This window comes from Narcine bancroftii, chromosome 10, assembly GCF_036971445.1.
Source record: "Narcine bancroftii isolate sNarBan1 chromosome 10, sNarBan1.hap1, whole genome shotgun sequence".
Taxonomy (NCBI): Eukaryota; Metazoa; Chordata; class Chondrichthyes; order Torpediniformes; family Narcinidae; genus Narcine; species Narcine bancroftii.
In genome coordinates, this window is record NC_091478.1 from 59719709 (window position 1) to 59743389 (window position 23681).

General features: G+C 44.4%; 1 protein-coding gene and 2 long non-coding RNA genes across 8 annotated transcripts in view; 1 reads left to right on the plus strand and 2 right to left on the minus strand.

Annotated features, from left to right (window-relative positions):
- The window catches only part of LOC138744603 (uncharacterized), a 68075-nt gene extending 65372 nt beyond the window's left edge, over positions 1–2703 (minus strand). For all 3 annotated transcript variants that reach the window (XR_011345645.1, XR_011345647.1, XR_011345646.1), the window contains exon 1: positions 2616–2703. This is a non-coding gene — a long non-coding RNA (uncharacterized lncRNA). The remainder of the gene's footprint in view (positions 1–2615) is intronic.
- The window catches only part of LOC138744601 (RNA-binding Raly-like protein), an 838833-nt gene that overhangs the window by 668936 nt on the left and 146216 nt on the right, over positions 1–23681 (minus strand). The window lies entirely within an intron of this gene.
- On the plus strand, positions 2766–23508 carry LOC138743945 (uncharacterized). Of its 4 annotated transcripts, XR_011345129.1 has the most exons (6): positions 2766–2879; positions 3734–3854; positions 7796–7905; positions 12984–13133; positions 20378–20465; positions 23339–23508. It is a non-coding gene; the product is annotated as an uncharacterized lncRNA (long non-coding RNA). The 4 variants fall into 4 exon arrangements; XR_011345128.1 differs by lacking the exon at positions 12984–13133; XR_011345127.1 differs by lacking the exons at positions 12984–13133; positions 20378–20465; positions 23339–23508 and adding an exon at positions 8044–8285.

A 23681-nucleotide genomic window follows, 5' to 3' on the forward strand; every position in this document is an offset into this window, starting at 1 on the left:
AAATACATCTGGAAATAGATCGAGCATGTCAGAAAGACAGTGTACGATAATCATGGGGAATTTTAACATGTCAGTAGATTGGGCAAGTCAGGTCAGTACGGGATCTCAGAAGAGAGAGTTTGTGGAATCCCTATGGAATGGCTTTTTGGAGTAGTTTATCAATGAGCCCACCAGGGGATCATCAGCTGTCCTGGGTTGGGTTTTGTGGAATGAACCAGAGGTGATTAGAGAGCTCAAGGTAAAGGAATCCTTAGGAGACAGTGATCACAATATTATTGAGCTCACTTCGAAATTTGAAAAGGAGAGGCTAGAGTCCGATATTTTAGTGGAATAAAAGAAATTACAATTGCGTGAGAGAGGAACTGGCCAAAGGCGATTGGAAAACACACACTAATAGGGAAGACAGCAGATCTGCAATGGCTGGAGTTTCTGTGAGAAATGAGGAAAGTGCAGGACAGGCACACGCCAAAAAGAAAGAAAATTGTGAATGGGGAAAATGAGATAATTGCGGATGACGAGGGAAGTTAAAGCAAAGGTAAAAGCTAAAGAGAAATCAGACAAGGAAGCAAAAATAAATGGGAACGTAGAGGATTGGGAAACTTTTTAAAGACTTGGAGAAGACAACTAAGAAGGTAATTAGGAGGGAAAAGATGAATTATGAAAGTAGGTTGCCAAATAATATCAAAGAAGACACTAAAAGGTTTTAAAAATATATAAAGAGTAAAAGTGACCAAAGTAAACATCGGACCGATAGAAAACAACGCTGGTGAAATTGTAATGGGAGACAAGGAGATGGCAGAGGAACTGAATGAATATTTTGAATCAGTCTTCACTGTGACTCTCGTGGCTCTCTCAAAAGACAATTGAGTGTGGTCGAGATCACGAGAGAAAAGGTATTTGTGAGGATAAATGGCCTAAGGGTAGATAAGTGTCCTGGACCAGTTGGAATACACCCTTAGATTTTGAAGGAGTAGCTGTAGAGATTGTGGAGGCATCGGGAGTGATCTTCCTGGGATCAATGGAGTCTGGCATAGTTCCAGTGGACTGGAAGATCATGAATTCATCCCGCTGTTGAAGAATGGAGCAAAGTAGCAAAAAGGAAATTATGGATCTATTAGCCTGACGTCGGTGGTTGGGAAGCTATTGGAGTCGATTGTCAAGGATGAGGTTACAGAATACCTGGAGGTACATGAAAAGATCGGCCCAAGTCAGCACAGTTTCCTTAAAGGAAAATCATGCTTGACAAACCTATTGCAATCTTTGCAAGAGATCACAAGTAGGGTAGACACGGGACACGCAGTGGATGCTGGATTTTCAAAAGGCCTTCTACCAGGTGCCACATATAAACCGCTAAACAAGATGAGAGCCTGTGGAATTACAGGAAGGATACGAGCACGGGTAGAGCATTGGCTGGTTGGCAGGAAACAGAGAGTAGGAATATAGGGAACCTATTCTGGTTGGCTACTGGTTACTAGTGGTCTTCCACAGGGGTCAGTGTTAGGGCTATTTCTTTTTACGTTCTTTATAAATTATTTGGATAATAGAATAAGTGACTTTGTGTCTACATTTTCAGAAGATACCAAAATAGGTAGTGTGAGGGAGGTGGTGGTGAGGATTCGGAAAGACTGCAGATATACTTGGATAGGTTAAGAGGATGGGCAAAGAAGTGGCTGATGGAATATAATGTTCAAAAGTGTATGGTCATGCACTTTGGTAGAAGACTATTATTTAGCTGGAGAGAAAATTCAAAATTCCAAGGTGGAAAGAGACTTGGGAATCCTTCAGGTTGAGTCGGTGATGAAAAAGGAATGCATTCATTTTTAGAGGAATACCGTGCAAGAGCAGGGATGTTTTGATGAGACTCTGTAAACCACTGGTAAGATTTCAACTGTGTACAGTTGCAGGTGCCTTGTTTGAGAAAAGACTTGCTGGCATTGGAGAGAGAAAATTTACGAGAATGATACCAGGATTGAAAGGGTTAGCATATGCGGAAGGTTTGTCGGCTCTTGGACTGTACTCGTTGGAGTACAGAGGGATGAAGGGAGTCCTCACAGAGGCTTTTTGAATGTTGAAAGCCCTGGACAGAGGAGATGTGGCAAGAAGGTTTCCCATGGTAGGGCATTCTTGGACAAGAGATCAGAACTTCAGGATAAAAGGTGCCATTTTAAAACAGGGATGCAGAAACATTTATTTATTCAGAGGGTTGTAAGTGTGTGGACCTTTTTGCCACAGGAAGCAACATTGTTGGGTGTATTTAAGGCAGAGATTGACTGGTATTTGATTAGTCAGGGCATCAAGGGTTATGGGGAAAAAGCTCAGGAGAGGGACTATTGGCAGATGGATCTATGTTAGAATGGTGGAGCACATTCAGTGGGCCTCCTTCTGCTCCTGTATCTTTTGATCTTGTCATTTTAGGAAGGAGGGGCTGAGGGACCAAGTGCCTGACTCCATTGATGGGTCAGAGGTGGAGAGGGCTGGAACTTTCAAGTTCCTGGGAGTCCATCTATCAGAAGACATTTCCTGGAGTCAGTACATTGTGGCGACTGTGAAGAACCTGAAGAGATTTGGCATGTTATCTATCAAACTTCAATGTCCACTTTGGAAAGCTTACTGACTAGTTGTCTGGTTTGGAAATTCAACAGCCCAGGAAAACAGAAGGCTTCAGAAGGTAGCAAACATAGTTAGGTCCATCACAACCTCTAACCTCCCACCCATTGTGAGGTACTACCTCAAGAAGGAAGCCAACATCATAAAGGACCCCCATCACCCTGGTCACAACATCTTCTCACTGCTGCCTTCAGGCAGCAGGTACAGATGCCTGGAGTCCAGCACCTTTAGGTCCAAGAAGAGTTTCTTCCCAAGAAAAAAATTCTGAGCAGGTGTCACTGTTATTCTGGGGCAGAGTGGGTGGGGTGGGGAACGACTCTCCTTTGCTTCTCTTTCTCTGACTGTAAGCGGCTAATAGCAAATCTGTTATGTTTTTTAGATAGAATTTGTGTGATTTTACTGGTCTGAAGAATGTCCGACATCTCGGCATTGGTCGTTCACACACTAACAACAAAAACTTGAGATCGTTTCCCTACTTGAGTTTAGACAGCATACTGGGAGTGCGGTCATTAAAGAGGCGGGACTTGCAACGTGCGGCATCGATACGTGCTATTCATTAGCCCATTGTTCAGGGAATGTCTGCAGTTACCTTTAGACAGCAGGCATCCCGCGAAATTTACTTGGGGTCTAGGAGGTAGAATATCAGAACAGGAAAGGCACCCTTGCTCCTGTTCTGACCTTTTTACACAGCATGTGATCTGAAAAAAGGGCAATAGTTCCCTGGAACTGTGTGGATCTGGCTGTGCAAGAAAACATATTTGTCTCCCTATGATAGACAATTTGATGTAATGTGACATTTCTCTTTTATTACATGACATTATATCATATCTGATCTGATCCATCAGGCTGTTGAACCTTCCATTGTTATCAGGGACTGCCAGATCCCATAAAAGGATTGTCTGTACTATTGCTTTTTTGCAGTAGGATTACTGTGAATATTCCTTCTCTTTTTTTTGTACTTATTGTCTCTTTTTAATTCAATTAAGTACAATATCATAGCCATTTTTGTTGTTTTTTTGGTACAGTGGCTGCAGCAAGAAAGAAATGAATTGTACAATGTATAGGTCAATAAGCATCATTATCTAGACAGCAATCACTTATTGATTTATTTTCTCATTGGCTTTAGAAGATGAAGGGCAGGTGAGAGGAATGGAGGTGAGGGTGAAAGTGGAGGGGCAGTTGGAGGAAAGTGGAGACGTACAAGAACGTGCAGCCGCTGGAATCCGGAGCAAAACACAATTTCCTGGGTGAGCATAGCAGGTCTAGCAGAGTTAGTGCGAGAGAGAGAATGTCAATGCTTTGGGTCTGGATCCTTCATCAACACCCCAAGACAGTTGGAAGAAGGTTCAGATGCACGAACTGTCCATGCAGAATTACCCAGCTAGGTAGGAGCATGGCAGTTAGGGCTCCTTCCCAAATATCGACTGGAAAAAGAAATAGTAAGGTTTGAGGGAGCATTACACAAGATGGAGTCCTGCCTCTGGAGGGAAGGGGAAAGGGATAAGAAACAAATAATGAATCTGACTGATTTATGAATAAAATTTGCTTCCCCAGAGTCTTCTTGCACACACGTGGCATGTGTTTACATGCACATGAGCATGCACATGTACACTATCTCTCTCATACATACACGCAAACATGCACCATCTCACACACATTGGCGCACATGTACATGCACATCCAGAGTCTCTCACACACACACACATACATACCCACATACACATATGCGCACACAACCACCCACCCACACGTACACACACATTCACACCCCCACCACACCCACACGTGCATGCAGAGTGAGCTGTCAGGGTGCGGCGTGCAAAGAGCGTGCTGCAAGTGTGAGCAATGTGTAGTGTGGAGAGTGAGCTGTGGGTGTGAGCAGTGGTCAGAGTGAGTTGTGAGTGTGAGCAGCAGTACACAATCACACACACACACACACACACACACACCTGAGGCATGTGTGTGCACACACATATGTGCAAACATGGACGCACTGGTGAAGGATAATTAGAAAAATACATTTGAGAAGAAACACAAAAAGAGAGATGAAAGAGTTTGGACCAGTGATGAAGCATCCTTCCTGGCTTCAGGATTTATTGAGTGTTGCAGTAATAGAGACAAGTTTAATTTAAAATAATGCTGTCAGGCCCACACAGAGCTGGGAGCAGTAACTACTTCGAATGCACTGAATCCATTCACAATGGAAAATTTATTGACTACTTCTCAGACTGGCTCATTATTCCTTTGGGGCTCCTGCAATACCCATCTCAGAGACTGCTCCTTTGTCACAGTTCAGTGGTACACATTATCCCTCTGTAGTGCTCAGTACTTATGTAGCCCTCTGCACCTCTGGGGTGTTGCAGATAAGGACATGTTCCAACTCCTCAAAGTCGTTCCATGAGAAAAAGATGGACCAAAGATGAAAAAGGAAGAATGGTAAATATCCAACACCAACTAGCTCCTTGACTGATATATGGGGAGGTATTTCCATGACAGGCATTTGTTATTCCGATGTGAAGTACGAAGCTGAGGTTTATATTTCTATGATACATACAATAGATTGGCACTGGGGTGTGTGTGTGTGTGTGTGTGTGTGTGTGTGTGTGTGTGTGTGTGTGTGTGTGTGTGTGTGTGTGTGTGTGTGTGTGTGTGTGTGTGTGTGTGTGTCTCCATCCCATGCACTGGTACCATTGACAGAGGATCACTGGATAGGTGATGTGGACATAAAATAGTTATTTCCATGAATACACCCTGACCTATTTGCAACACAGACAAAGACACGATACACAGGTCTAACAGCCACTTTAACCTGGTCTCACCTAGTCAGAGATATTACCTGTTCTACCAATCCCTCCCCCATGTACTGAAAATCATGGCATGGGCAAGTTGGGCTGAAGGGCCTGTTCCCATGCTGTACACACAAAACTTTCATCTACTTTGCCTTTTACACAGTTCTGATTACACAGTGATACAGAGCAGAACAGGCCCTTTGGCCCAACTAGTCTAGGCAAACCAAGTTGGCACTCTGGGCTGGTTCAACTTCCCTGAATTTGGTCCGTATCCTTCCAAGCCCTTCCCATAAATCTGTCCAAATGTCCTTGGAATGTTGTGATTGTACCTGCTTCTAAAGCTTCCTCTGGCATGGACCACCCTCTGAGAGAAAAGGTTGTACCCTCAGGTCCCCCTTAAATCTTTAAAGATTTAAGATTAGGGGCCCCAGATCTGAAATGTTAATTCTGTATCAGACGCTGCCTGTCCCTCTGCATATTTCCAGCACTGGTTTGTATCTCACCTATCCTCAGTGGAAAAAGCCTGTGTAGATTTAGTCTGTCTATACCTCTCACAATTTTAAATACATCTATCAAATCTCCCCTCATTCTTCTATGATCCAGGGAATAACATTTTAACCTGTTTAACCTTTCCCTGCAACTCAGTTCCTGAACTCCAGGTGACATCTTAATAAATCTTCTCTGCACTCTTTCAACCTTATTGATAACCTTCCTGTAGTTAGGTGACTAAAACTGAACAAATACTCCAAATTTGGCTTCACCAATATCTTATACAACTTTACCACAACATCCCAATTCCTACGCTCAATACTTTGATGAAGGCGAAGATGCCAAAAGCTCTCTTTATAACCCTATCCATCTGTGGCTTGTACTTCAAGTTGCCCCGATTCTTAAATCACCCTAGGTTAACATAGAAGATTACACCACAGCACAGACCCTTTGGACCATGATGATGTGCTGATCTATATAAGCCTGAACTAGAGCAATCTAATCCTTCCCAACCACATACCTATAACCCTCTATTTTCCTTACATCCTTGTGCCAATGTAAGAGTCCCTGTTCTACCAGCCTCTACCACCACCACCCCTTACAAAGCTTTCCAGGCACTCACCACTCTGAGTTAAATTCTTACCTCTGACATTTTTTCGCCTCCACTCACCTTAAACAGATGTCCTTTGTTGTCCCTCTGGGGAAAAAAGGCACTGGCTGTCCACCCTATCTAATCCCCTCAAAATCTTAATTAAGTCACTTCTCTTCCTTTGTTGCTCCAAAGGGAAAAGTTATAGCTAGGCCATCCTTGTTTCATTGTTCCTCATTCTGGGCCAGATCCTGGAAAATCTCTTCGCCCTCTCAAAAGCATCTTCATCCTTCTTATAATGAGGTGACCAGAACTGAATACAATCCTCCAAGTGTGGTCTAACCAGAGTTTTATAGAGCTGCAACAGTACCCCAACATTCTTGAACACAACCCCTCTACTGGTGAAGGCGACCACAATGTGCCTTTTTGACCACCTGATCAACGTGTGTGGCACTCTTGAGGAATCAATGGATGAACCCTAAAATCCCTTTGTTCACCTACACTGTTAAAAATCCCATCATTGACCATGGGCTCCACCTTCAAGCTTGACCTTCCCAAGTGAATCATTTCACACTTATCTGGATTGAACTCCATCTGTTATCTCTCGATCCAACTCCATATTCTGTTGATATCCTGTTGTGACATCCGACAACCTTCTACACATTTCACAACACCACCAACCTTTGCATCATCTGCAAACTTACTGACCTCACTCGTCCACTTCTTTGTCCAAGTCATTTATAAAAATCACAGAGAGCAGGACAGAACCTGGGGAATGCCACTTGTCACTGACCTCCAGTCAGATTATGTCCCATTCACTACCATGCTCTACCTTTTGTAGGCCAGCCAATTCCAAATCCACTCAGTCAAGATTCCATCGATCCAATGCTTCCAGACTTTCTGAACGGTCTCCTTTCCTCCTCCTAGCAAGAACTTCACACCACTCACCTTGACTTATTCACACGGGCATCATCACAACTCCTCGCTCTGACTGTGGCTGCCCATTACCCACGGTGGCCGGCTTGCTCATATGCACCACCTCTCGCGTGTGTCACTCTAAACAAGCACACGTGACGCCAGGCCCAGGGAAGTATGCAACCATGTCAAGGGTACCATGGGGAGCCTTGTTCAATGCCTTACTAAAATCCATATACATCACATCCACTGCCCAACCTACATCAATTTCTCCTCGAAAAACTCATTTAGGCTTGTGAGACATGACCTGCCCCTTACAAAGCCCATGCTGACTGCCCCTGAGAATGCTGTGCCTTTCCTGTCCCTTAACAATCCTCTCCAATGCTTTGCTCACCATTGACTCTAGATTCTTATCATTCATTGGATCATCTCGTCCCCCACCTCCGCACTTCATTTGCAGCCTCTTGGATCCATGTTCACTGTGGCCTTGACTGCAGATTAGACCCAATGCATCAGGTAAGAATCTCTAGACTCTGCAGGTTTAATTTTAAGCTGCTGTATATACTATTTTGTAAACTTCAACATAGGTTAAATCGAAATAGTGTATTTATATTAAGGCAGTAAAGTCTTTAAATTCATGCCACTTTTTCCAAGACTTGACAGGTTGCATTATAGACCGCCACACAAAGACAGAATGGGCAGCAAACAGTTGGCGTGTACGGGCAACTTGGAGAAGGCAGCCCCATAAATCAAGAATAAAACTGGAAAATGCTGCAAATATTCAGGTTGCTGAGGAGACGGGGGCAGGGAAGGATAGAACAAATGATTGGTGAGACCAAATAGGTTAATATACTTGTACTATTAATGGGAAAAATAAACATTTCGAGTCCCATGAAGCTATTTTGTGAGCCACACTATTACTTTCTGCCAAGGGGTGAAGTTGCTTTGCCACATCAAGGTTGGTCAAGTCAAGTTTATTGTCATTTGATTGCACGAGTGCAACCCAATGAAACGGTGTTCTCTGGTCCTCAGTGTAAAACACGCAGACACACAACCAGACATAACACACCTACAGACAAACTGTACATGCGCAGAACAAGTATTCATATATACAAATAAATAATTATTGTTTTGGTAATATGAGCGTCTTGGACAGTCAGTGAGCAATTCCTTTGGTTGTTCAGCGTTCTCACTGCCTGTGGAAAGAAGCTGTTCCAAAGCCTGGTGCCGCTGGCTCTGATACTCCTGTATCTCTTCCCCGACAGGAGCAGCTGAAAGATGCTGTGTGTGGGGTGAAAGGGATCCTCAATGATTTTGTGTACCCTCTTCAGACAATGATCCCTGTAGATCAGTGGTTTTCAAATGGCCCTCCTAAACTCACATCCCACTTTAAGTATTCCCTATGCTATAGGTGCTCTGTGATTAGTAAGGGATTGCTTATGGGTGGAAAGAAAACATTGGTAAACCAATGTTTAAATCAAACCTAATTGACTCGTTATGTGCACAGTTTCAGAACTCCAAAGGAAATGGGCCAATGACCGTTTTTCTGAAGCAAAATATTTCAGTAACAATCAGGTCTAGAGCACTGGTTCTTGACCTTCCCTTTCTACTCACATCCCACCTTAAGCAATCCCTTACTAATCACAGAGCACCGATGGCATAGGGATTGCTTAAGGTGGGATGTGAGTTTAGGTGGGCAGTTTGAAAACCACTGCTGTAGATCATGTTGATGGTAGGGGGAGGGAGAATCCCATTATCCTCTCTGTCACTATTATGGTGACCACTACACCCTGCTCTCTTTGATGCACTGTGTCACCACACCCTGTGCCTTTATTATTGCACTACACTCCTGTTCGGCTCCGAATCATGGGTCATCTACCGGCACCACCTACGGCTCCTAGAACGCTTCCACCAGCGTTGTCTCCGCTCCATCCTCAACATCCATTGGAGCGCTTACACCATAAACGTCGAAGTACTCGAGATGGCAGAGGTCGACAGCATCGAGTCCACGCTGCTGAAGATCCAGCTGCGCTGGATGGGTCGCGTCTCCAGAATGGAGGACCATCGCCTTCCCAAGATCCTGTTATATGGCGAGCTCTCCACTGGCCACCGTGACAGAGGTGCACCAAAGAAAAGGTACAAGGACTGCCTAAAGAAATCTCTTGGTGCCTGCCACATTGACCACCGCCAGTGGGCTGATAACGCCTCAAACCGTGCATCTTGGCGCCTCACAGTTTGGCGGGCAGCAACCTCCTTTGAAGAAGACCGCAGAGCGCACCTCACGAACAAAAGGCAAAGGAGGAAAAACCCAACACTCAACCCCAACCAACCAATTTTCCCTTGCAACCGCTGCAATCGTGTCTGCCTGTCCCGCATCGGACTTGTCAGCCACAAACGAGCCTGCAGCTGACGTGGACTTTTTACCCCCTCCATAAATCTTCGTCCGCGAAGCCAAGCCAAAGAAAAAGAACCTACTGTATGGGTTAACTTGCCTCCAGAGCACGCAAAATCAAAACTTTTCACTGTGTCTCAGTGAACATGGGAATAGACAATTCAATTCAATTTAAGTGATAGCAGAGCAGTTTATGGATGGAGATGAAGGAAGACTGCCTGTCTCTCCAAGGAGAACTTGGAGTCTCATACTGAAGACACTTTTCACCAGGGCCTTGTGGCTGTGATTGTAATTGTACTTCAGCAGAATCAACCATGTGGATCAGAGCGAGTTAGCCCACGTCCTCCGCAAATCATGAATTCACAATGCTGGTCCCAGAATCTGAATATTATTCAAGCTTTGGAGGTTCTGAGAACTCTTGGCACCCATCCACCACCAAAGGGGTGATAGCCTTTCCATTGAATACTACAGCAATGGGAACAGGCCCTTTGTCCTTCTCGACCGTGCCAAACTATTATTCTGCCTCGTCCCACTGACCTGCATCCAGACCATAGCCCTCCATACCCTTCCCATCCAAATTTTTTTCTTGAATATCAAAATCGGACCCACTTTTCACCACTTCATCTGGCAGTTCGTTCCAGTGGATGTGGTGTACCTGGACTTCCAAAAAGCCTTCGATAAGGTCCCGCATAAACGACTGGCTTCCAAAATCAAGGCTCATGGGATTGGGGGCAAAGTATTGATGTGGATTGAAAACTGGCTGGCAGGTAGAAGACAGAAAGTTGGGATAAATAGCTCGTTTTCTGAATGGCAGGTGGTGACCAGTGGGGTGCCACAGGGATCTGTACTGGGACCCCAGTTGTTCACAATTTACATTAATGATCTGGATGAGGGGATTGGATGTAATATCTCCAAATTTGCAGATGATACTAAGCTAAGAGGGGTTGTATGCACGGAAGAGGGGGTCAGGAAGCTCCAGTGTGATTTGGATAAATTGGGGGACTGGGCAGATACATGGCAAATGCACTACAATGTGGATAAATGTGAGGTTATCCACTTTGGTAATACAAACCGGAGGGCAGATTACTATTTGAATGGCAATAGATTAAGAGATGGGGAAGTGCAGAGAGACCTAGGGGTACTTGTACACCAGTCTCTGAAGGTGAGCATGCAGGTACAGCAGGCGGTTAAAAAGGCAAATGGTATGTTGGCCTTCATATCAAGAGGGTTTGAGTATAGGAATAAGGATACCTTACTGCAGCTGTACAGGGCCTTGGTGAGACCACACCTGGAGTATTGTTTGCAGTTTTGGTCACCTGATCTAAGGAAGGATGTTCTTGCAATGGAGGGAGTGCAGAGGCGATTCACCAGGCTGATACCTGGAATGGCAGGAATGACTTATGAGGAAAGATTGCGCAAATTGGGATTGTACTCGCTGGAGTTTAGAAGATTGAGAGGGGATCTCATAGAGACATAAAATTCGGGCAGGACTGGACAGAATGGATGCAGATGGGATGTTTCCAATGATGGGAAAATCCAGATCCCAGGGCCATGGTTTGAGGATAACAGGCAAACCATTTAGGACCGAGATGAGGAGGAATTTCTTTACCCAGAGGGTGGTGAATCTGTGGAATTCATTGCCACAGAGGGCAGTAGAGGCAGGTTGATTAAATAGATTTAAGAGGGAATTAGATATATTTCTTCAGTATAAGGGTAATAAATGTTACAGAGAGAAGGCGGGAACGGGGTACTGAACTTCAAGATCAGCCATGATCTCGTTGAATGGCGGAGCAGGCTCGAAGGGTCGAATGACCTACTCCTGCTCCTATTTTCTATGTTTCTATTTTTCTATGTGAAGAAGTTACTCCTAATGTTTCCTTTACGCATGTCACCTTTCACCCTTAACCATGTCCTCTACCTCTTGTCTCACCCAACCTCAGCAGGAAAATGCCTACTTGCATTTACTACCTATAGTCTTCAATCTTGTAAACCTCTATCAAATCCTCCACCATTCTCTGACACTCCAGGGAATAAAGTCCTAACCCGTTTAACATTTCTTAGTATCTCAGTTCCTCAAGACTTAGCACCTCGCACCTGATTACTTTGCTCTCCTAACTACTGAAGGAGGGAGCATGGCTACCAGGGGGATTGTGCTGGATGGCATCTCTTTATCAGATCCCTCTGCCCTCTTCCTTTCTCATGCCAGCCTTTCCATCTGATACTCCCTGGGTCAAAATCTTAAATATCCATTTGAAAATTAAGAAAGAATCCATTTGTAACAACCAATCTGCAGTCCTAAGATGAGCTCAGCCTTCATTAAATCCAACCACCCCCACCCCCCCTCACCCCGTACTTGACAATGACTTGAAGCAACACAGGTGCAAGAGACATCCCCCATAGCTGTGTTTTTTGTGCTGATGTTAATAACATCTCCCCATTCAATGTCATAGCAAAAGCCATCAATTGAGTTAATGAATTTGGACTATATTGCCTGTGCATCGGCGTGTCAAGTGTACGCGAGTGTGTGATCGAAAGTCTCATTATGTGCCAGGAGTTGCAGAAGATCGTGAGCTGATTTTTTTAAATCAATTTTGAGCAAGAAATCAATCACTCTGCTTAAAACACTTGGAATATATGACTGAAACCTTTAGCAGCACCTGTGTGTGCACATCCCTTGAAGACACTATTTCACATGCAGTTTCAAAGATATAAAAATCAAATTACTTCTTCAGACCGACAGAGATTTCTGAATAATGGGGTGATTTCCAACCAAAACAAAGAGGCGCAGCTTGTCCAGGCCCACGTAAATCCAAGTGACACCAAACTGATGAATTTATACATTACAGTCAGCTTGGCAATCTGATTCAGCTTTCTCGATTCCCATGAAGCACTCTCAGAGCTCTCCAAAACATGCTTCAAAGCCAATGAATGATAGTTAAGCATTGGTGCACAAATGAAACATACAGCCATTGTCTCCATATGTATCGAAGTCCCACCGACATTGCAAGGCAGGTTAATCTGGTTCAGGTGGTGTTGGTGTCAAATGAACTTTGCCCTTTCCTTAAATTTTGCTGGTTCCTGGGATGGCATTGCATGAAGTGTCTGTGTAATTAGGGGGCAATTGATAATTCTTGGTAGCTATTTTCCAGAGTCCAGAAGAATGAGAGGTGACATCAGTATCTCTATCTCTCTCTCTATCCAGAGGGTTAGACACGAGCGACGTGAGATGTTTCTCCTAGCTGAGAACCCTAGAACCGAGGGTCACATTCTCAGAAGAAGGGATTGGCCATTTAGGACTGAGACATTTCCTCGCTCAAAGAGCAGTGAATCTTCAGAATTCTCTACCCAGAAGGTTAAGGAGGCTCCATTATTCTAAACTGAGATCAATAGATTTCTGAATATTAATCAATCAAATGATTGGGGGATAGGGGTGCGGGTGACAGAAGATCCAATGTGATATGGTTGAATGGTGCAGCAGGTTCAAGAGGCTGAATGGCTCAGTCCTGGTTCTATTCCTTTAGTTCTCAGTTTTTGTTTGTATCAGTGCACTTGACTATATCTTCCCTCTGAAGCACCATCATTTAAAAAAAAATTTAGACATAAAAAAAAAGGCCAATTCGGCCCTACGAGCCCGTGCCACCCAATTTACACCCCATTAGCCTATATCCATGATATGTTTTGAACTGTGGGAGGAAACGGAGCCCCTGGAAAAAACCCACATGGTCAAGGGAAGCATATATAAATTCCTTACCAACTGGGTGGGATACGAACCCAGGACCAGTCCCGAATGCTAGCGCTGTAAAGGCGTTGTGGTAACCACTATGCCAACTGTACTGCCCTCCTCCTAACAAAAATAATCAACGTGCCCACAGCAACTCACTATGTCCCTTCAAACCGTCAGCTATGGTCCAAAGGTCTCGGATTCTCCCAACCTGTCTCAGAATGTGCATCTACGGTGCACGGCTGGTTGCAAAAAGCCCTCAACAGAGGAGAGATCAGGATGCAGGAAGTTGGCTGTAACTGGCCATGAGGTGAGAGGAAAGAAATTGGCAATAGGAAAATAGGAATGAGGCGGCGGGGGGGGGGTGGTCTATGGAGAGAGCAAGTGAGTGACAGGCAGAGAGAAGGAATTTTAGAAATATGCACGAGATCATTTCAAATGGACAGACTGAAGAAACTAGCCTGGTCAAGTGCTGAAGAACATTGCTGCGAGTGTGTCCGGGGCAAGCAGCGAGGGGGATCAACACTCGGGATGAAGTCTCGACGAAGGATTCCAACCCGAACTGGTTTTCACCCACTGACGCTGGTTGACCTGCTGAGATCCTCCAGCAGATTGTCTGCTCCAGACCCCAGTGTCTGCCATTTCATGAGGGCCTCAAAAGGAATCAGCCTCTTTGATATCACCAATCTCGCTGTCATCAATACGTCGATCCGTAACAACACTGAGATGTAGCAAACCAGGCATGTGCAGACAGTAAGATGTAGGATCAGAGAGTGGTATGCATTGCCGAGGGGTGGCAGTGGAGGCTGCTCCATCAGGGGTATTCAAAAGACTCAGGCACATTGATGCAAGAAAAATGGAGGGTGATGGGTGTGAGGTGGGGGTTGTGGAATAGGTCGGCATAACATCATGGGCTGAAGGGCCCATTACTGTGCTGAAATGTTCCATCACAGCCTCAGGACAATTCTGCAGAAGTTCCTCCAACTTTCAAGCTCAATCATCTTCAGCTACCTCATCAACGATCTTCGTCATTATTTAGACATACAGCACAGCAACAGGCCCTTTGGCGTCCAAATTGGCCAACCACCCCTGGTACGTTTCAAATGGTGGGCAGAAACCAAAGCCCCTGGGGAAAACCCACGCAGACATGGAGACAATGGACAAACTCTTTAAAGATGACGCAGGATCAAACCCCAGTCCCGGCCGCTGGCGCTGTAACAGTGTTGCACTAACTGCAAACCCAACCATCCAAAATGGGGATAGTATGACATTCAATGCTATTAGCAATTCTTCAGCAAACGAAGGAATCAATTCATACAATCAGCATTGTAACCATATCTCCTGGTTCCAGAATCTTCAATGAGTAGAAACATCCTGTTTTGCCCCCTCAGGATCTTGAAGGTGATAAAATCATCCCTCATTCTGCTCAGCCCCAAGGAATATTCATCTAACTTCCTCCGCCCTTGTGATGCAACGAATGGACTATCAATAACTCCAATGACTAGAAGTTACCTAACTGATGGGCTTTTATTACCATAAACAGAAGGCACGTCTCATGTTGCTGACCCGAGCCCTGAGCTGGTTCTGGGGGAGGGGTTATGGCATTGCTGCCTTTATTAGGGGAATCAAGGGGGAGGAGCCACAGATACAATCAGCAAGGGGTGGGCCAGCTCTACACAGACAAACAGTAAATACAATGGTTCCCCCACAGGAACATCCCTCTGCTCATAGGAATTAGACCAGTGAATCTCGAGTGAATGGATGGAGGAAGAGGAATGGGTGGGCCGGCACAATGGTGCCACTGCCTCGCACTTCCAGACACCCAGGTTTGGCCCCGACCTACAGTGCTATCTTCGGGGAGTTTGTAGCTTGTCCAGTGCAGGTTTCGTCCCGAGTGCTTCAGGCTATTTGGACAGAATTACGCTGGGATAGGAGTTAAGGGCTGCGGGCAGATGGGGTAAACAGAGCCAGAGATCACAGCTGGAATGGGCAATTTGGAGCAAAGAGCCCCTTTCTGGGCTACTCAACTCCATGATGATAATGCAGCATTAATGTAGGACTCAGTGGGCTGATGGTGATGAAGAAAGAGGATGAAAAGTCAGCCTGTCACCAGTTTAACACAATTTGCTAATTTCAAAGGAAGACTGTTCCTTTAGACAATAATACCCATAATGTTAGAGTCAAAGATTCGTGCAACAGGGGAACAGGCCATTTGGCCCACCAAATCCATGCTGACCAGTGAGCACCTATCCATATTGATCCCATCTTCCAGCATTTGGCCCACAGCCCTCTATGCCTGGGCAATTCATGTCCTTGTCTGGATACTTCTTAAACATCATCTTCACCCACAATCTCAGGCAGTGTATTCCAGTGACACCCCTCTCTGGGAGTCCCCTGCCTTCCCTACTCTCTTGGGCAGTGTATTCTGGGGACACCAATCTCTCTGGGGGTCCCATTCAGAACTCATCCAAATCCTCCTTACCCTAAATTTATGTCCTCTAATTTTACCCACCTCTGAATTCACTCTCTCTCCACATGGATGCTGGCTAATGTATCAGCAATCAGAACTTGCTTGCCTCTCACTTCACCAAGGTTGATGGAGTGATGGACATTCAGCGTGACTTGGTTGTTGACCATCACATTTCCTGGTGACCTTTCCGTGGTCCATCACCCATTCTATTAAAATTCATATTGAACCATAAAGCCTATAACAATTGTGTGTGGAGGAAACGTGGCCTCCCTGCCTGTCTGGAATGTGGGTATTGCAGATGGTCACATGTCCTCCCCGTCTGAAACTTATTCAGAAGTCACATCACCTGTCAATCAAGGTTGGACTCCGGCCACCCATTAGTGCACACTTTGCCGTTGGCTAATTTAAGTCACCTTGGGTCATGATTGGCTAGAAGCACAGATTAGCACTGTATATAGTACCATCACATTCTCTCTGCCAATCACTACTGTGGACGTCGCTGGAATGGTCACGGGTAAGGTGTGGACTTGACTGAAGCTGAGCCATAGTATTGCGATAGATTAATACTTGCAGTAGAGCTGCACCCCCGTTGATCAGGGAACTGGGAGCGTGTGTAAGAGTCCCTGTTTATATTGTGTGAGTGGGTTGAATATAGGTTTACTGTTGTCAGAGTCTGAGGTGAATGTCTGTATCATCGCTTAAGTGAAATAATGATTGAGTACTGCTTAACATTCTCCCGTTTGTCTCAGTGTGTTCATTAAAGTTATGTGTGATTGTAACACTCGTGTCCAGACTCGTCTCTCTGTGAACCCACCGAGCCTGATACTCTTCTCAACACAATACAGCACAGAAACAGGCCCTCAGCCATTTTAGTTCATAACAAACAATTATTCTCCCAAGTCCCAGTGACCTGCACCCCAACCATACCCCTCCAATCCATGTACCTGTCCAAATTCTTCTTAAAAATTAAAAATGAGACTGCATTCACCACCTCAGCTAGAAGCTTGTTCCACATTCCAACCACTCTGTGTAAAAAAGATCTCCCCCCCCAATGTTCCCTCTAAACCTTTCCCCTTTCATCCTTAACCCATGTCACCTACTTCGCACCTCACCTACTCTCAGTGGAAAAAGCCTGTCTACATTTATTCCGTCTAGATCCCTCAATTTTAAATACTTCTTTCAATCCTTCTACGCTCCAAGAAATAAGGTTCTAACCTGTTTAACCTTTCCCTGTAACTCAGTTCCTGAATTGCAGGGAACATCCTAGTAAATCTTCTCTGCACTTTTTCCTATCTTATTGAGATATTTCCCATAGTGAGGTGACCAAAACTGTACACAATACTGCAAATTTGGCCTCACCAATGTCTCTTACAACTTTATCATAACATCTTAACTCCTCAGCTCAATTCTTTGATTTATGAAGGCCAAGATGCCAAAATCTCTCTTGACAACCCTATCCACCTTTAACACCACTCTCAGGGAATTATGTATTTGTATTCCCAGAGCCCTCTGTTCTACTGCACAACTCAGCACCCTACCATTTACCTTTCTTGGATTGTCCTTTCAAAATGCAACACCTTACAATTGTCTGCATTAATTAAATTCCATCTGCCATTTTTCAGCCCATTTTTTCAGCTAGTCCTGATCCCTCTGCAAGCTTTGAAAACCTTCGCTGTTCACAACACCTCCAATCATCTGTAAACTTGCTGATCCAATTTACCACATTATCACGTAGATGACAAACAGCAATGGTCCCGGGACTGATCCCTGAGGCAGACCAGTAGTCTCAGGCCTCCAGCCTGAGAACCAATCATCCACTCTCTGGCTTCTTCTGTCCAGCCAATGTCGAATCCAGTTCACTACCTCACCATGAATACCTAGTGTCTGAACCTTTCTGACTCACCTTCCATGTGCGATCTTGTCAAAGGCCTTACTGAAGTCCAAGTAGACAACATCCACAGCCTTTCCTTTATCAATTTTCCTGGTAACCTCCTCAAAAAAACTCTCCAAGATTGGTTAAACATGTCCTACCCTGCACAAAGCCATGTTGACCATCCGTAATCAGTCCCTACCTATCAAAATACTTGCAAACCTGATCCCTTAGAAATATCTTCAAATAACTTACCAACTACTGATGTCAGACCCACCGGCGTATAATTTCCAGGGTTACTTTTGGAGCCTTTTTTAAATAACTGAACAACATGAGCTACCCTCCAATCCTCTGGCACCACACCTGCAGTTGAGGACATTTGAAATATTTCTGCCAAAGCCCCTGCAATTTCTACACTAGCCTCCTTCAAGGTCTGAGGGAATATCTTGCCAGGGCCTTGGGATTTATCCACCCTTATTTGCCCCAAGACAGCAAGCACTTTCTCCTGTTTAATCTGTATAGGCTTCATAACCTCACTGCTTGTTTTCCTTACTTAGATTTTGTGCCTGTTTCCTGAGTAAATACTGATCCAAAAAATATTTTAAGATCTCCCCTCATCAACTAGCTCCATTCATAGCCAATCACTCTGATTTTCAAGGGGACCAATTTTTCCCCTTACTATCCTTTTGCTCAATATACCTGTAGAAACCTTTCGGATTTATCTTCACATCTGAAGCAAATCAGCCTTCCTGATTTCTTTCTTGAGGTTTTTCTAGCATTTTTTATACTCTTCAAGTACCTTATTTGCTCCTTGTCACCTATACCTGCTATATTCCTCTCTCTTCTTCTGAACCAGATCCCAATGTCCCTCGAAAACCAAGGTCCTCTATGCCTGTTTACTTTGCCTTTAATCCAGACACAAACATACAAACTCTGTACGCTCAAAATTTCACCTTTGAAGGTCCTCCACTTACCTCGCACATCCTTGCCAGAAAACAACTTCTCCTAATCCACACATTCTAGATCCTTTCACATTTTCCCAAAATTGGCCTTTCTCCAACATAGAATCACAAACAGAGGCCTAGACCTGTCCTTCTTCATAATTAACTTGAAACTAATGCCATTATGATCCTGGACCCAAGATGTTCCTGTGCATAAACTTAAGTCATCTGTCCCATTCCCTAATAGGAGACCCAGCGTTTGAATCTCTCTAGTTGGTTCCTCAAAATATTGATTTAGAAAACTTTTGTGAACACATTTAACAAACTCCAAGCTGTCCAGCCCTTTTTACAGTATGGGAGTCCCAGCCAATATATAGAAAGTTAAAATCTACTACAGTACATGTTTCTGATCATCTGAAAAAAATAGGTTAACTGAAAAGTTTAACTATCTGAACTTTTCTTCAGTGGCGACATAATGTCACAAGTTGAAAATTTCTTTCACCTGACGTGTTCATGTGGGGCTCTGATGCACTGTTAGTGCTAGTTTGGTAATAACAGAGCTCAGAACCAGCCAAGATGACAGATTCTGAATGGCTAGATGCTGGCTCAGAGAAGCAGGCTGGAATTTCAAGCCAACAGTGAGTGACTGGAAGAAATCGGCAGGTCAGGCAGTACATGGGGAGAGTGTCCTCGTTTCAGGTAAATCACTCCCTTCTCTCTTTCCATTTCTTTTTTAACCTCCACTCTTCTTGGTTCTCCACTGTCCTGGTGTCAACCAGGAGAGCGGCCTCCTGGGCAGGATGGATGATGCCGGTGGGGAGGTGTTGGGGGATCGGCGACGGTAATGGGGAGGTTTCAGGGATCGGCAATGGCTGACCTTCCATTAACTGACACGAGTGTTCTGCTGATGCTACGGGACTGCTTAAAGTCATTATTCAGTTACCTGAAAAATCCAGTTAACCAAGAAAAGTCCGGTCCCAAGCTTTTTAGATAACCGGAAATGTACTGTATCACAACTTTGTTTCCTGTAGCCGTCTGCTATCTCTCTACAGATTTGCTCCTCCAATTCTCACTGACTATTGGGCCGTCTATAATACAACCCCATGAATGTGGTCATACCTTTCTTGTTCCGTAATTCCATCCATGTAGCTTCAGTAGATGAGCCCTCTGTTCTGGCTTAAATGATATTTTCCCTGACGAGCAATGCGACTCCTCCCCCTTTAATCTCCCCCCACCCCCCCCCCCCCCCCACAGTTCTCTCGTGTCTGAAACAATGGAAGCCCAGAACATTGAGCTACCAGCCCTGCCCCTCCTGCAACCATGTTTCACTGATGGCCGCAATACCCTAATTCCACACGCCGCTCCACACTCTAAGCTCATCTGCATTTCCTACCATTGAAATAGATGCACCTGAGAAAATTGCCATCTAGTCAGACCATTTGATAGAAAGCCTATTATTTTAAATGTATGGTCTCATACAAGTGTTGCCAGCACCTTCTGCTTACATTGCAGGAACAAGGCACAAGATAACAAGACTCATTTTGCTGTGTGAGTTACTCTCTTTAATGACATCTTGTAAAATTTCTTCCCTCAGATAAAATAAGCTAACTCGCTTTTGCCTGCTGCCAGATTAAAGGGCCCATTTTCTCTTTCCCTGCTCTTGGATGGGAGAGGAAGAACAGGTACATTATAGAAGAAAGGGGAGATGGAGCCTGATTTCTTACCAGCACTGGATCAAAAATGTGTTATACCTGATAATTGAGCTCAACTAATTTGACTTAATTAATATTTTTTAATTTAGAGATGCAGCATGGTAACAGATCATTCTAGCCCACAAGCCCATGCCCCACAAATATACCCACATGTCCAATTAACCTGCTGATCCCATAGAATGGGGGAGGAAACCAGAGCCCCTGGAGAAAATGCACACGAGTCATGGGGACAATCTGGGTAACAGCATTGTGCAAACTGTGTCGCTTACAACTAGAATCGTTGAAAGTACTTTAGCTGACTGAGGGCTTTCTACAGACCATGTCTATTTCTCTTAGCACTGGAAGTTACGGTTCTGTGCTGCCCTACACCCTGTCTCTCTTGATTTGGAGGCAGATGAGGAGAAACATCTGGGGCAGCACAGTTGGTGTAGCGATCATGACCTTGGTTTGAATCCCACGCTGTCTGTAAGGAGTTTGCACATTCTCCCAGTATCTGCATGGGGTTTCACCGAGGGCTCGAAACGTACCAGGGGTTGTAGGTTAATAGGGTGTAAATTGGGCAGCACGAAATGGCCTTTTGCATGCTGTATGTCTGAAAAACACAGCTGTTAAAACAGCTTTCCCTTTGGGACCCTCGTATTGACAGCCATTTTCCTCATCAGGGCCATGGACGGGGGCTCTCTCCTTCACTCAACACCTGCTTCAGGCAAACTTCATTGGAAAAGCTTTAACAATGAGCAGTACAGCACTGGAACAGGTTCCTCAGCCCACGTGTCAGTGACGAACACAATATCTAAATTAAACTAAAAATCTTCAACTTACTCTTGATATCCCAAGATCCCCATAATATTTGTGTGTTTATCTGGAAGCCTCAAATGCAAAAAGCCTCAGATCTGCCTTCACTACTCCTCCTGGCAGCCTATTCCAGGTACCACTACCTTAAGCACCTGTCCTCTAGTGTGTTAAACAGGGAAGTCTGCAGACGCTGTGATTGCAGTGCAGTACACAAAGTGCTGGAGTATGTAACACTTTTACCATGGGGAAAGGATTTCTACTGCCCACCCTATCAATGCCTCTTACGATTAGGCCAACTCCCCCTTTCTATTCCCACAACAATGGACCTTCCCTCCCATAACAAATGTAAAATCCAGGATCTCCTGAACTTCCCTTTGCATTTTCTTCCGTGACTGGTTTTAAGAATAGAAGAATGGAAAGTAAACAGGAAAACTGTACCGTATCAAAAGTATTGGGAAATATGTAAGGCTCGAAGTGTTAAATTATTCTCAAAAGAATAAAAATAATGGCAGAGAGGGTGCAGAGAAGATTTACTAAAATGTTGCCTGGATTGCAGTATCTAGAATACAAGGAAAGATTGAGTAGACTGGGTCTTTATTCATTGGAACGTAGAAGGTTGAGGGGGGATTTGATAGGGGTATATAAGATTATGAGGGGGATAGATATCAATAGGCTCTTCCACGAGGGGAAGTGAGATTGGAATGAGGGGTCATAAGTTAAGGGTTGGGGGTAAAAGTTTAGAAGAAACTGCTTCACTCTGAGAGTGGTGGCTGAGTGAAATGACCTTCCTGAAGAGGTTGTTGCAACAGAGTCAATTTTGTCATTTAAGAGAAGATTGGATGAGTGCCTGGATGTGAGGGGATTGGAGGGTTATGGACAGGGAGCAGGTAGGTGGGACTAGTGGAGATCACTTAAATCAGGGGACTAGGGGGGCCGAGATGGCCTGTTTCTGTACTGTAATTGTTATATATGGTTAAAATCAAGGATCCCAATAGATTACATCTCCACGTTTCAAATTTATGAAGATGAGATGGAAGACATGACTGGATATGCATCAAAAAACCCTTAAGGGTTGAAGGGATTAGGCAAAAAGAAAGATAGAGGGCAAATCTCCTTAAAACAGAACCAGTGAAGGCAGGGACAAGATGTGGATGGAGAGCAAACTCCGAGCAAAACACAAAACAAGAAAATCTATGGATGCTGGGGTCTAGTGCAATGTCAAAATATGTTGGAGAATCCGAGGGGAGTGTTGCTGGCATTCACCATTCTGAAGTTGAACTTCAGAATCTGAGGAACAAGTCCAAAATTCATTTGACATTAAATTTGAGGCGATAAAGATATGGTTAGCAATATTTAAAAGTTACAGAAGGGTGTGAATTGACAAATGCTGTCCATAATATTTAATCTTATTTATAGCACAAATATTATTCACATATAATTGTAGTTTTACTTCCCACACATCATTATTCCATTCACTGAAGTGTCTATCATTTTCTCTCTCATAAACTCATCTGAGCTCTATGGATCAATAGATATCCAGTTGGGAATTCAAGAGAAACCTTTCCACCTGGAAGGCAGTTCAGGATGGGGAAGTTGTACAAGGAACAGCTGAGGTGAATGAAAAAGGAAACTAAATTCTCCCAAGCAGAAGGGATTCTGTGCCCAAGGGAACAGAAGAGGCTGCATCACTAGACTGTAGGGATTTGATGCAGAGATAGACATACTTTGAATTGTGGGAGAATTAAAGATTGTAGGGAGCAGGTCCACGGCCACATCAGCCACGATCTTATTGAATGGCGGAGCAGGCTCAATGGTCGACTCCTGCTCCCATTTCTCCTATAAAATAAGCCTATCAGGGAAAGCGGAATCAGACAATGTGCGGGTGTGAAAATTAAAATAAAAACCCGCAGATGCTGGAAAACGAAACCAGAAATTGGGGTTGGGGGGTGGGAGGAGGGGAAAGTTCTAAGCAGGTCAGGCAGCACCTGTGGAAAGTGCAACAGCAAGGTCTTTGACTTGAGGTGTTGACTGTACGTCTCTCCCCACAGATGCTGCCTAGCTCCAGAGTGCCTCCAAAATTTTCTGACATGTGTGGAGAGAGAAGATTTGTCTGGAACATAAACAACTACATGAATTCAGGGCTAAAAGGCCTGTTTCTGTGCATTGCAATCCTTCACAGAATTGATTCAAATACACTAATAAATCCAATGAAAGTCTCCACATGTGGCATTGTCCCTCATCTCCCAGAAAGGCCCTTATTTCCAACAGTTGTAAAATGATTTTTGTCATTTTGCTTTTGAACATTGTTTATAGCTTGGCTGTCAGCTAAAGTAATTCCTTCAGCTTTCTGTGCTTGCCTTTAAGATATATTGATCGCGGGTGAAAAATATT